The sequence below is a fragment of the Apodemus sylvaticus genome, chromosome 9 (assembly GCF_947179515.1).
Source record: "Apodemus sylvaticus chromosome 9, mApoSyl1.1, whole genome shotgun sequence".
In the NCBI taxonomy this organism is placed as follows: Eukaryota; Metazoa; Chordata; class Mammalia; order Rodentia; family Muridae; genus Apodemus; species Apodemus sylvaticus.
The window spans coordinates 75,740,067-75,754,686 of record NC_067480.1 but is presented as its reverse complement, the minus strand read 5'-3'; positions in this window follow the sequence as shown (position 1 = coordinate 75,754,686).

Genomic DNA, 14,620 nt, shown 5'->3' with positions numbered 1-14,620 from the left:
TTATGCTGAGATAAATTTTACTGTCCTAAAAAGCATTAATGAAGCTGGAGAGACAGCTCAGCCATTAAGAAGACTGTCTGCTCCTTTAAAGGTCCTGAGTTAAAATCCCAGCAACTATATGGTGGCTCACAACCATCTATAATGGCATCTGATGCCCTCTTCTGTCATGCAGGCATACATGCAAATAGAGTGCTCATATACATAAACAAATCCCACTAGCAGACTTTTTCTTTCATATCACTGTAACTTAAACTTTGAAGTTAAAAAAAAAGGATATTACCAACACTGTTCATAGAAAGACTAACAAGCTTTTGATCTTATGGGAAGTCTAGTGGTGACTTCAGATTTATTGTTTGCAATAAAATATCTTTACAGTGGTTGCATCACCTTTGCATGTAAAAAACATCTGTGTATTTCCCCATAGTTGCATATGCGCATGTATCAATGTCATTGGACAGCTCGAGGGAGTAAGTTCTCACTTATATCATGTGGGTCCCATGGATCAAATTCGGGTCATCAGGCTTGGTGGCAAATGCCTTTACCTGCTGAGACAATTTGCCAGCCCAGTCACATTTCTCTTCTTCCAGCTGGTAAAATGTTTATATGTGAGCAAAACATCCTCATTGCCCTCCTACACCAATCAAGAGAGTATCCACACAGGGAAACTTCAAACAAAACTCTTACTAGGAGCTTGGAAGATAAAGGGGACTATACCAGAACATTTATCACAACCCAAAGCATCTTTCACACTCCTTGAGAGCACCTCATTCAGATTGTTCCTATGGAAGGACACTGTGGTATCAGACAAGGACACAGCCACATCAGTATTAATACTGATGAATAAAATGTTTAAGAAATAATCTTATCTCTACTAAATATGTATAGACTTTATTGTCACTATTCCTTAAACAATGAATTCATTTCCATAGCATGTAATGGCATTAGATATTATAAGTAACCTAGAGATAACTTAGAGTATATGCAACTACTCTTCCACCTGGTAAGAGACATAAGCATTCACAAGCACATGGTCTTGGCTAGGAATCCTAGAACCAAGCTAATATACACTGATAGAAGGGTTTATATCTATATAGTTACAGATGATCCAGATGTGGGAGTAGATATAGATACAGAGAGGGGAGAGGATTCCATGGCATCTATAATTTATAAAATCACTACTTTGAGCAATTATCAGAATATCTGACATTTTCCTATATTTAAATATTCCTGTATTATAAAACATATTTTTTCACAGGCCCGATATGTTAGAACATTTTTGTATTCTCAGCACTCTGGAGGCTGAGACAGGAAGACTGTATATCCAGATCAGTCTGGGATATATAGTAAGGGCCTATGTAAAAGAAATAAAGAAAGGATTGAAACATCCATAATTTGGTCTTCCTTCTTGACAAGAGCCTGATATAGCTGTCTCCTGAGAGGCTCTGCCAGAGCCTGACAAATACAGAGGATGATGTTCACAGACAACCATTGCACTGAGCACAGGGTCCCCAATGGAGGAGTTAGAGGAAGGACTGGAGGAGCTGAAGGGGTTTGCAACCCATAGGAAGAACAACAATATCAACCGACCAGACCCCCAGAACTCCCAGGGACTAAACCACCAACCAAAGAGTACAGATGGAGGGACTCATGGCTCCAGCTGCATATGTAGCCTTGGTGGACATCAGTGGGAAGAGAGGCCCTTGGTCCTGGGAAGGCCATATGCCCCAGTATAGGGGAATGCCAGGGCAGGGAGGCAGGAGTGGGTAGGTGCGTGAGCACCCTCATAGAGGCAGGGGAAGGGAGGATGTGATAGGGGGTTCCAGAGGGGAAACCTGGAAAGGGGATAATGAAATTTGAAATGTAAATAAATAAAATATCCAATAAAATAAAATTTTTAAAAAAGGAAGGACAGACAGACAGTTTTCATGTTTGACAACTCTGGAGTGCTGTTAATCTGTTGTTCAGCTGGGAAAACCTGATATCGAAAACAGTGAATTTACTGTGAATCAGGCTTTGCTGAGTCCAAGAGTCTCCAATACCTTGGTACTGATTAGTACTAGTATTTTTTCTTTTCCACGATTAAGTCTTTCTTTAGGAATTGAGAGCAGGTGTGGCAAGCTCTCTGAAAGAGATCATTGTAAGCTTCACAGGTTCTGCAGCTTCTGACTCTCAGCCAACCCATCACCACAGTGTGAAAGCATCATGGGAGCACAGAACAAATGGGGCTCTAATGGAACTTGCAAGCCAAGAGGGCGGCTCGGTCTAGGCAGTTTAGTTTTCTCACTGGACCAAAGCCATCATGAAAGGAGTCAAGCCTGTAACCTGGGTGCGTTTTAACATTCATGTTCCTTACACACATTTCATGTGTGTTTCATTTTTAAAAGGATATATTTTATTTATTTAAATGTGTGTATCTGTATGTGAATGTGTGTTTAGGTTTCTGAGCAGATGCCCCCGGAGATATAGCTACAGGTAGTTGTGAACCTCCTCATGTCGGTACCAGAACTGAATTTGGGTCTTCTGCAGAAGCAGTGTATAGTTCTAAACACTGAACCATATCTCCCACTCAGAAATTTAAAATCACATTTGTTTGTTTATTTGTTTAGTGTGTGCATGTACAGGTGTAGATGTAGGTGTATATGCTCCAGTATGTATGTGGGGGTCAGAGGATAACTCTAGGGAGTTTGTTCTCTTGTGAGTCCTAGGGCTGGAGCACAAGCCATCAAGCTTGGTGAAGAGTGCTTTAACCCACTAAGTTATCACCCCAGCTCACTTTTAGATAGAGATGTCTCACACAGTTTTACTGCAGATTTCGTGGAAGGAATTACGCTGAACAATGCTCCATAAACTGCCTGGTTGTCACACTTAAGCATTTCTTCTGCTCCCCCAGGCAGCAGGCACAGCTCTCCTGCTATTCACTTCTGTTCTTTCTGAAGCCTCTTGTCCCCTGGCTGTTTGAGCTCGCCATCCCACCCCCACCGGAACATCCCTCTGGAGTTTCCTTTCCTCCTGTGCCTTCTGCCAGTCAGTGTCTGCTAGCACCTCGTCAGGTCCTGGAATCTGTTCTCCTCAGCAGGAAGAGGGCTAAATTCTATGTTTCATGCTTTCTCCACCGAGTAGAAAGTGCATACTCTCCTGTGGGAACACAGTGAGTATTTACACAATGGCAAACGTTTTCATAGTGTTAGATACTTGCTTTAAAATCTAGGAAGTTGAAAAAGCATTACCCCAAATCTAAAACTTAATGTACTGTGACTACATGAAGACTACAGAAACTATGCAGTTTAGAGGACTTGGTAGCCATAGACTTAAGATCACTAAAGTAGTGCTCTCATGGTTGGCCACTCGGGATCATAGCAGCTCAGGGTCATGATCACTCAGGGCTCTGATTCTAAGCTTCCCTAGGAATGTTTCTACATAGAGAAAAATTGGCTTCTTTTGTTCTAAAGATGTAGTTACTTAATTAGAATATTTGTCTAGAATGCATCGGTTTGATCCCCAGAACAACATATACCAGACATGCAGGCTCATGCCTATAATATCAGCCTTTGGAAGGTAGAAGCAGGAGAAATAAAAAAGGTGAAGAGACTGTGAAGCCAGCCAAGGCTACATACGACACCATCTTCAAATAAAAATTGCTTGGTTTAAGTTAACTCAAATATTAAAGCATTTTGTTTAGATGATTTTGTTGTTTGAAGAAATGCGTGTCCAGCTGATGGCAGAGTCAAGGGGACACTACTGGTGGAGCTGTCTTGACAGTCACAGTGAATAAAGTCCATTAGATGACTTGTGAACCAGACAGCCCTTCTGCAGCACAAGGCTTTGCTAACACTGGAAACACTGATGTTAAAATTGCATCTCATTTTTGTGGAGCTATCTTCTGAAAACCAATCTTCAAAATATTTCAAAGCCAACTGTCACTTGAGGCACATGCATAGGGTAGGTTTCTTCTGTTCATTTTCAACCACCATCAAAGCATTCTTGAATTCATTCATTCAATAAAACATGTTATATAGCTTATTACATGTCAGAGACCCCATAGCAATGTTACTGGCATGGGATTCAGCTCTACACCATACCAGCAATTGCCTGAACAGGGTTCTTTCTCAAAGACATGCACGTAGGCAAAATCAGGATTTAAAGCTTCAGTGGAGAAATGAGCCAATACAAGGGAAAGTTGGATTTATTAAAAGTGGAAAGAAGGTACTCTGAAAAGTGGGTGGATGGGAAGCAAGGGGAAAGGGCCAAGTGTGGACTTGCCAAGGAAGAGTAGCAGGTGTGATTTTCTGTAACAGTGGGTATAGGTAGGACTTTGTAATTTTCAGCTTACATCTATAAAGGTAGCTAAGAACCCACTTCTCCTACTCTCTGACATTGTCCAGAGATATAATTTATAGCAGGGTTAAAAACTCAGCAAACAAAGTTGTAGGTGAACTCATGTGGGATACTGGTTGGTTAGGTTTAAGAAAAAAGGGGGGGGGGAGTTCTAGAAACTTAGGGTTTTACACAAGTTTAGCCCCAAGTAAGCACAGCCTAATTTCTGTCCTGTATATTGATGATTGAGGTCTCTTTGTTAATGCATCATTTGGCCCTAAGTAACCCATTTTTACACTATTTGACGTTTCTGAAAAGAGGAAAGTGGAAAACACTTGCATCTGTAGGCCATTCCATCCTGATTAGTACGTTTGAAGTCTCCTGACTTTCTCAGCAGTGAAAGCAAATCAGGGCTTGTATAAGACCTGTCCCCCAACTTTTCTCCTCATGTTGCTGTAATTCTTTGTCTTTCTATTCTACCCAGGATGCCATGGCTTATGATCTGGAGGATCACAGTGCATGTGGAGGAATCTGTCTTGCAGATCAGTCTTCAGAGTTTCTGTCTCTATAGGCTGCAAGAAGGACTTTTTCACCTCAAAAACATGGAGAGATGGTTTATATGAGACACAAAGTAAGTCATTAAGAAAGTAGGTCTAGGAGCCTAGAATAATCATCAGAGAGGCCATAGAGACTTTATGTAGCAACTGATGGGAGCAGATGCAGAGTACCAAACATTAGGTGGGGTTGGAGAGTCCTGTGAAGGGGAGAAGAAGCATCAGAAGAACCAGAGGAGTCAGGGACACCACATGAACACAGCCCGCAGAACCAACTGACTGGGACTCATGGGGGCTCCAGAGACCAGGGATCCTGTAGGGGTCTGAACTAGGTCCTCTGCATATATAATGGCTGAGTAGCTTGGTTTTCTTGTGAGATTCCTATCAGTGGGAACAGGGCTTGTCTCTGAATCTGTTGCCTACTTGTGGGAGCCTTTTCTCCTAGTGGGTTGCTTTATCAAGCTTTAATATGATGGTATGTGCCTGATCTTATTGTAGCTTGTTATGCTGTGTTGTTTGATGTACTTGGGAGGCTTGCACTTTTCTAGGGGAGGTAAGGATTAGAAGGTGGAGAGTTGGGGGGGGGGGATAGAACTAGGGCAGTGGGGAAGTGAGGAGGAGAAACAAGGAGGAGGAGAGGGAGAGGAACTGCAACCAGAATGCAATAATGAGAGAAGAATAAAAATACGGGGAAATATAAAGAAAGTAGCCTAAGAAAAAATAAAGAGAAATGTCACTGGAACTAGATGCAAAATTAATGAACATGAGAGGTGATGTAAACTGTCCACTTACTAGTGATGAATTATCATCCAATCTCTGAGTTTCCTGGCAGCCAAAGCAAGCACAAGGAAAATATCCACAAAACAAAATCAAGTCAAAGATTACTAGGGATTCCCAAAGGATCCTCTGACTTTTTCTAACTGACCCCTTGTCTTCATAGTTCCTGACTAAACCAGATGGGCCTCAGGTTTTCTTATGCTTTGCTGCAGAAAAACTAATGGAGTCGGGATGAAGATTAAGTAATGCACAGCCAAACCACTTAGTGGTCTCCTAGAACAGTCCGTCCTGCTTAATTCCCCTCTGTTTAATCTATTAAGTTAGTAGTCTCCAGAGAAGTTAATAGTTTGGTCTTCTTTAAAGAGCACTCTGTGCGCTTATTTATCTCTTTTTGCTGTTATCTCTTTTTTTGGGGGGGGGGGGGGGATGCAAATATTTGTACTGTGAAAAATCTGATAGATGTTGCATAAGCCAGTAGAGACAGGAATTTCCAGTTAACAAAACTCATCCTGAGTAGGGTAGGAGGTAGAGATATTAGAGGGGAAAATCTGTATTTTCTCCATACCTGGGCCTGTGTAACTCTTTGCTCTGCTGTACTGGTTCTAAACACCTTCCCTGTAGATTCTCAATTAATTTGGTAGCATTATCATTCATATCTACATCAATGACAAGGCACCTTGTTCAAGGGACAGAAAGAAGGCGTGTTCATATTAGATAAACAGGCTTATAAAAACTCAAAACATTGTGATAAACCTGGGTATGGTGGCATATATCTTTAATTCTAGTCCTGAGGAGGCTGAGGCAGGATGATTATGAATATGTGGCCATATAAAGGTCATTTCTATGTCTTTCTTCTATTGATTAAGAATTAAAGAACACACTGAATGAGTAGAGTGCATGTCTTATAAAGCTTAAAATAAAATTTTCTAGAATCCATACAGATAAAGAAGTTTTAAGTTCTTATATAACTCAATATATTTCACTAAAACCTAAGGAATTCTGTTTTGATGATAAAATTCATATTTTTTGGAATAAAATGAGTCACAGGCAAATATAACAATAATAATCAAGTATAATTTTTAAGATTTCCACACAGTATTACACACTGTTAAAATCCTACTGCTATTTGAAGCTGGAGAGATGGAGACATGATACTCTTGCAGAGTGTAGAAGAATTTAGACCAGCAGCATGTTCATCTGGCAAGGGATCATATCTAAAGATATGATCCAGCCCGAATGCAGAAATGCTCTGTATGATCTGGCTGGAATATAGACATGCCTTTAGTACACACCTTTAATCCCTAACAATGAAGGTAAGTTTAGTTTGTAGAAAGAAGTAGCCATGTTTGAAAGTGACATCTAATTGAGGGACAGTCAATGTGATGAATCAGAGAAAGATTTGACAGAATGCATTAGAGATAGGATATACACAACTCACAGGAGAACAGCAGAGGAAGAGAGGCTACTCAAAAGCAGCGATAGAGAAAAGTGTGTGGTGTGGTATGTGGTGGGCAGTGTGTATGTATGGCAGTTTTACAGAGACATGTTACACAGAGAACAAGCTAGATACAGGTGAAGACAGAAAGAGCCAGAGAACTAGAAGAGTCAGAAGATTAGAACATATTGCCAAAGTTAGAATGTGGCCAGGCAGAGCAATTCAATCAGAAGCCTAGAAAAGTCAGATTGAATCAGTCAGCTTGGAAGATTAAATTGTAAGGAGGCTAGAAGCTTCCAAAGCTAGGCCTAAGCACAGAACAGAGAAAGAAACACTCTGGACTCAGGTCAAGCCTTGTGTTTGTACAGCTGGGGTGTGGCTCTCATCTCATCACTGTGTCTAAGGAAATAAAAGCAGCGTTATAACAGAAGACCTGGATTTTATTCCTAGCACCAATTTGTTGGGTTACAACCACTTGTAACTCCAGTTCTGTGAGATCCAACATCCTTGCTTGGCCTCTGTGGACATAAGCATACACAGGGCATACATACCTGATATAGGTGTTCACAAATATACATAAAATAAAAATAAGTAAATTTCAAAATTATATTAATTTCTAAAACAGAAATTATATTGCTATTTCAAATTTCTAATTTTTCTATGCGTGCATACTTACATGATAGTGATTTATTTGAATCTCTTGAATTTATAGTACAATAATTTAATCTATATTTTTATAAGTCTCTCAAAAACATAATTTTGGTGGCCATTGTAATATTGTCCTGGTCATGTGCTTCATAAAGTACTTAGTCATTTTCTTAAAACAAACAAAATAAGAAAGCAAGCAAGCAAACAAACAGATATTTACTTGTGTGTGTGTGTGTGTGTGTGTGTGTGTGTGTTGCAGTTTGTACATGCAGTGCCTTTGGAGGCCAGAAGAGGGAATCAGAGTCCCCTGGTGATAATGTTACTAAGTTTGGTTCTAAGCTGCCCAGTGTGGTTGTTGGAAGTGAAACTCAGGTCCTCTGGCAGTGCTTTTAACTACAGAGCTCTCTCTGGCCCTGCCCCTCCTCTTAGCTATTTTCTATCATGAATGCCTTGATATTTGGAGATCTGTGGATGAATAAATTGTTTTGTAATTCTTACCTGGTGCTTCACTTGGAGTCAAGTATAGGTGACTTCCACCCTGATCCCATGCTAAGAGAACCTGCACTTTGAGGTACCTTTCCTGAAATTTCCAGAGTTTCCCTTTAGTGCTTAGGACCTATAAAAGCAGCCCATAGTGAAAGCCAGCTTTAGGGTAGCAGTCACACAGAACCCCATACTGAGAGGTACTTTCCACCATTCCTGCCATGGTATTTCAATTCACTTTTAAGCAATTTTTACCTTTTCATTTTGCACTGCATCCTAAAAGTTAAATAAACTTGCCCTTACATATGGGTAAATGTTCTGGGTCTGCATCAGGACCAGATTCCCCTATTTCCCTTCAGAGATGTCTCTGGTCATCTCATTCTGATGTAAGTTTGACCAGATTCCCTGAGAAACTACAGAGTTTGGACATTTTTGAGTCATCTGGTGTCAGGTCCAGGATAGCATTGTGACAGGAAAATTATTCTTCCTGGAGACTGGTACACATTCTGCAGGACTGGGGTAAGCTGAACTACAAGATTGCTACTGCTATACTAATAAGGGGTGACTCAAATTGCTTAGATTGTCAAAGGCCCACATGCTCCTGGTTGGCCCTGCATGGTAAGAGCCCAGAATAACATAATGTCATTAATTTTTGATTGGCAATTTGATACAATCTAGAATACCTGAGAAGAGGGTATCAGGGAGGAATTGTCTAGATCAGGTTCTCTATGGGACGGGGTGGCTATCGTGACTGTGATAGCTTAGATGATATGACCAGCTGCTCCATGTGCTTGCCTCAGCTTCCTGGCAATGATAGAATTGTGAACTAAAGGAGCCTGATAAAGCTGTCTCCTGAGAGGCCCTGCCAGAGCCTTACAAATACAGAGACAGATGCTAGCAGCCAACCACTGGACTGAGCGTGGGGTCCCCAATGGAGGAGTTAGAGAAAGGACTGAAGGAGCTGAAGGGGTTTGCAACCTCATAGAAGAACAACAATATCAACCAACCAGAACCCCCCAGAGCTTCCAGGAACTAAGCCATCAACCAAGGAGTACACATGGCTCCAGCTGCATATGTAGCAGAGGACTGCCTTGTCAGGCACCAATGGGAGGAGAGGTCCTTGGCCCTATGAAGGCTTGATAGATGCCCCAGAGTAGGGGAATTGAGGGCATGGAGGTGGGAGTGGGGTGGGTGGAGGAACACCCTCATAGAAGCATGGGGAGGGAGAATGGGATGGGGGGGGGGCTTCTGGGAGGGGAAAAACCGGGAAAGGGGATAACATTTGAAATGTAAATAAAGAAAATATCCAATAAAAAGCCAAACAAACAAAAGAAGTGTGAGCTAAAATAAACCTTTAGTCCCCTGACTTTTGTCATCGTACTTTATGACAGTAACAGAAGTGAAAGCAAAATCACCATTCTGCTTTAACTTCACTCTGTTCTTGTCCAAGCACAGTCCATTTGGGGTTTTGGCACAAGCAGGAAGTCCTGGAGAGTCCTCAGTCAGAAAACAGTGTTGTCAAAGTCAGAAGCAACCAAGTTCCAAGAAGGTAGTGAGGGCCCTTGAGAGGAACTACCCTAAAGAGCGAGGGAGAGCGAGGGCTTGTTGGGAGCACAGTCCCCAGAAGGCTTGAGGAACATTCCTAAAGGCTGTGCTCTGACTCAGAGCTTATTTATAAACTCTTCGTTAATTTCCTGATGTTATAATCAGAAGCTGAATTTGTCGCAGTTGCTGGTATGAATGGGAAAGTCACAGCATATGGCACGAGTGGTGAATTTTAGGAAGCTTACATTTTTCCTTTTCTCAGAGGCCCCCGAACTGAGAAAGCTCCTTTCCCTTCATTTATCCTTGCCACCAGAGGATCAGCTCAGCTCAGCCCGACTCAGCTCCTCTTACAAAGTCTTTGACTGTGGACTTGGAAATGCCAGCTGTCCTAGGGGCTTGGAGCACAGCACACTGTGCTCTTAGTGGTGAGGGGCGGAAGTGTGGCCAGCTTGGAGAGTGGGTTGATGCCTGGAGGGTCAGTGTTTATTCCTGACCTGGCTTTGGCATCCAAGGCCTGCTGTACTGACTTACTGATTCTGTACTGGGGCTTTACTCTTATCGGTTCTTTCCCTGCCTTTGCTTTCTTGCCATTCCCAGAAGGAGAAATGTAGTCAAGGGAGCATTTCCACATCAAAGGATAAAAGACAGCCTTGAGGAGTTGTCCACTATGCTCCAGTCACTGGGGTGGGTGGGACACAAAAGGTCAAAGCTAGATGCAAAATACCATTTATTCACTTAAAATTTATTAAATCCAACCCCAACTTACTTCCCTGTTAATATTGTGGGGGCAACAGAAGAAAAAAGCAGTATGTTTTTTCCTTTTATGGGGCGCACATGATAGTGTGAGAGCAAGATTACATGACCTTCTGAAAACTCTAGAATAGTGGTTCTCAACTTCCTTAATGCTGCAACTCTTTTAATACTGTTCCTCAAATTGTGGAACCAACTATATAATTATTGTTGCTACTTCATAGTAGTAATTTTGCTACTGGTATGAATTGTGGTGTTAATATCTGGTATGTGACCCTTATGAAAGGGTTATTTGATCCATAAAGGGGTTGTGACCCACAGGCTCTAGGGTTTTTATTAATGCACTGTGAACATGCAAACAGCATAGTAATTCATTCTTCTTGGAAGGGGCAGGAATTATTGGGTAAATCTTCATGGAAGAAGCACTTCTGAGTTGAGCTTGAGAGAGCAGTGGTTGAAACACAGAGGTTTGTGGGTACAAAATATGTCCATGCTTCCTGGCAGGTCCCAGCATCTCTTGAAGTTCCCTTGCAACTGTATGACAAGTTCTGGCCAAAGATTTGCATAGATGCCATCAGCTTCCAAGATAGAATGCTTAAAAGCCTCTCCCATTTTTCTTTCTGCAGTATGGGAGCCGTGTAAAGACGCTGCAGAACCTCAATATGGGATACTAGCATCGTTGCATGGAGGAGGGTCCCCAGTAAAGAAACCCAGGTCTCAGGCACTGAAGGAGAAATCCTTAGTAAGATAGTGTGATTTTATGGCAGTGGGACTTAGGAGTACTTGTTATTACAGTTTAGCCAATCCTACTTTGATTAATTTTAGGATTTTTTTTCTAAGCATATTAGGTGACTTTTCAGATTTGGAAAAGACATTTCAGGGAAAGAGCAGGTGAAAATGTAAGGCAGTATTTCCAGAAGAAGAAGAAAAGAAGAAGAGGAAGAAGAAGAGGAAGAAGGAGCAGGAAAGAAGCTTCTCTAGTCATCTTCTAATCCTGGTCATCCTTGGCTAAAGCCTGCTCTTAGGGCTTCCAGAACATTCCATGTACAGAAAAACAAAACAAAACAAGAACAAAGAAAACCATGTACTTCTAGTTGAAAAAGGCTTCCAGGGCAGTGTGGATTCTTTTTGTAGGATGCTGAGAGTTCATGGAAATGGGAACACTGGAGCACTGGACTGGAGACAGTAAGGGTGGAGAAGCTGTCTCTCTGCCACTGAGTAGTTGTTGACATAGGGTCCTCACTCACAAGTCACTGGCATAGAGGTCTCTTCTGATGATGGTTAGAAGGTGTCACTTGCCTCCTCTTTGGCCTCTATCTTGTGACCTGTCACCAGGTCTGGGCAATAGAAAGGCTCATTCGACAACGCATTATACTCATCCAAGACTCCAGAGTCCAGGACCTGCTTCTTGTCGTTCACAAGGCAACACCTAGACTGTCGTTGGCTTCCTGACTCCAACTGCAGCATGGCGGCTCCATTTCTTTTCCTGTTGGTGTTAATGTTTGCCTTTTGCCTTTTGCCCTCTTTCTCTCACACTCCAGTGGCTTGGCCTGGCCTTTTCTTTAAAGAAAATTCATGGACTACATAGAGTGGTCACATTTTCGGAGTTAAGAGTTGACTGTTTCTGGTTAAATTTCTGTGTCCGTGCCCACTTCCACTCCTATCCCCTTTAATAGTTATGTGACATTGCGCCTGTCACTCACACTTTTTAAGCCTCAGTTTCTCAATCTGAACGTGGCATAATGATCCAGCATTGCTACTGAGCCACCCCTCTAGCTCCCCTAAACAATACAGCCACAGGACCCATGAAGAAGGGGAGGCAATGCACAGCCCAGCATGTTGCTTAAAGACTCCATGAGGCAGGGCTGACTGGCCTGAGCGCTGTGTTCAGGCTGAGGCCTGAGTAATCCCAACAGGCCTGCTCTCCACAGGGGTTTATTTGGTTTTGTTCTTTCTTGTTCCATACCTGTCCTCTATGCCCACTAGGAATCCAAACTTCAATTCACCCATGCTGAGCTGTCTGCTTCCTATATCTATAAACTCAAAGCTTCTGACTTCCAGATTCCTCTTTCCCACAAAATATGTCTTCCATGTTTCGAATCCACAGTGTCAATGCCATCATTTCAAACACATGGTCCCCAGCCCCCATGAGGAGAGCAAATACGGAAGTTTCAAGCCAGTTCAGGTACATTTTAAGTGAGGTAATGTGCTTGCCTCTCTGGGTCTCCCTACACTATGCTATGGGAAGCTCAGCTGGGAAGAACTTAAGTTCAGTGGGGCTAAATTCCCACATGCATTTTGGCTCATTGTAGGGGTGGGGGGTGCCATACAGGTGAAATTAGAAAAAGGGACCTGCCAACCACGTGAGTAATCCTGCCCTATGTAAGACAAGAAATAGATGCATCCATTCCAGCTGGATTTGGGCTGATCAACAGGAAACTTTGTAGCAAAGTGGGGAGCACTGAAGTCTCTCTGCCTTAGCTTGTGATCTACAAGTTGTGTAGCAGAGATAAATATATTTTGGCAATTGTAAAAGTTCCATATCAGGGTCCTGATGAAGATGTAACTCTGTTGATTTGTGGCTCCATCACCAGCCCCTCAAGCTGTTTCCAGCCTCTTATTTATAGCTTTCCTAGGCTGTGTATCTTATCAACGTAAAACGGATGGAGGGGTGCAAATGAAAACGCAGCTTCCCTTATGGTCTGTTTACATCTTCTTGCTTGTCAAGGCTAAAGAAAGACACAGACTCCCTATCTGCCGGGGGCTGGATTGCTTCTGTTGTGTTCAACATTGACAAAGGATGTTGGTGGACAGAGAGGAATGTGGACAGTGAGAAACTGTTTTTGAGCACTTAAAATGAGGACGACTTGTAAGATCGGGGCTAGTTGTCTTCATTTTCATTGTGTAGAAAAACTGGGACATGTACAGAGGTATCTTCTGTAGGCTGGGTGAGTTCTCCTGGGTCTGTAGATGGAGTTCCTGGCCCAGCACTACCTGTTTTGCACTCATCTCTTCCATGGCTGTGTCATAGATAGTCTTGCATATATTCGCACCTCAGCTTTTGTTTGGTACAGGTGACTCTATGGGTATGAAGTCATCGGAAGTGTCACTTCACTCGGTCTGAGCCTGGGCCTGAGAAAGCCTTAAGCATGCTCATTGCACTAACGTGCCTGTTTTATGACATTAGAAAATGACCTGCACCTATACCGCTAACTTCAAGGCTCAAGGAGGATTGCAGGAAATGGGATGAAAAAAAAGTAAAAGCCAGAGGAAGAGGAGGTGAGCCACAGAAAGGACATCTCCTGGATACGACCCAGATATAGCACTCTTGAATTCACAGTAGGTGTGGATGCACACAAGGCCTGTCCAACATTAAGCCTGTCAATATTTTACTATGGAATGAAGACTCATGAGAACCCGACTCCTCCCCCAGACACTGTTGATAGTGAGTGTTTGCTGAGAGGCGAGCATCACTTTCTTCAGTGCTGTAGACACTGACAAGTTACCTTTGGTCCATTAAAGAACATATGGAAAGAGCATCCCCTATGCTCATATACACAGCTCTGGTTAAGCTCAGTGAATCACATACACACTAGGGAGAAGATTTGCTGGGAGAAGGAAACTTTTCATTAGAAGAGGGCAAAGGATGAGAGAAAACAGGGAAGGGGGTGAAATGAATGCTTGAAGTTCATCCTACGCATGCATGAAACCATCAAAGAACAAAACATAAAATGACCTGCACATTGCCCTCAGGAGGAAAAGCCACACAGAATGCAATTGTGTAGCTCAATTACTTATGTGATAGAAAATGTTTCAAGCCAATAAATCTTAGCCACATGTAGTAGCTGATGAGTAAGAGTTTGTAACTAAATAAGTTGTTCTTTAATAACCAATACTTGTTAACTTACTCAACTTCAATATATTCCATTGTGGGTTCCTTTCTTATAATTCCCCAGTGCTGTGGTTGAATCATGGTATTCTCTTCAAAATTTATGTGGAAACTTAACTTCAAACACATTAATATTATGAAGTGCAGCATTTTGGGAGGTAGTAAAGCCCTTGTGTCTAGGATTGACACAATTATAAAGGGCTGGAAGTTGAAGGGCATATACCC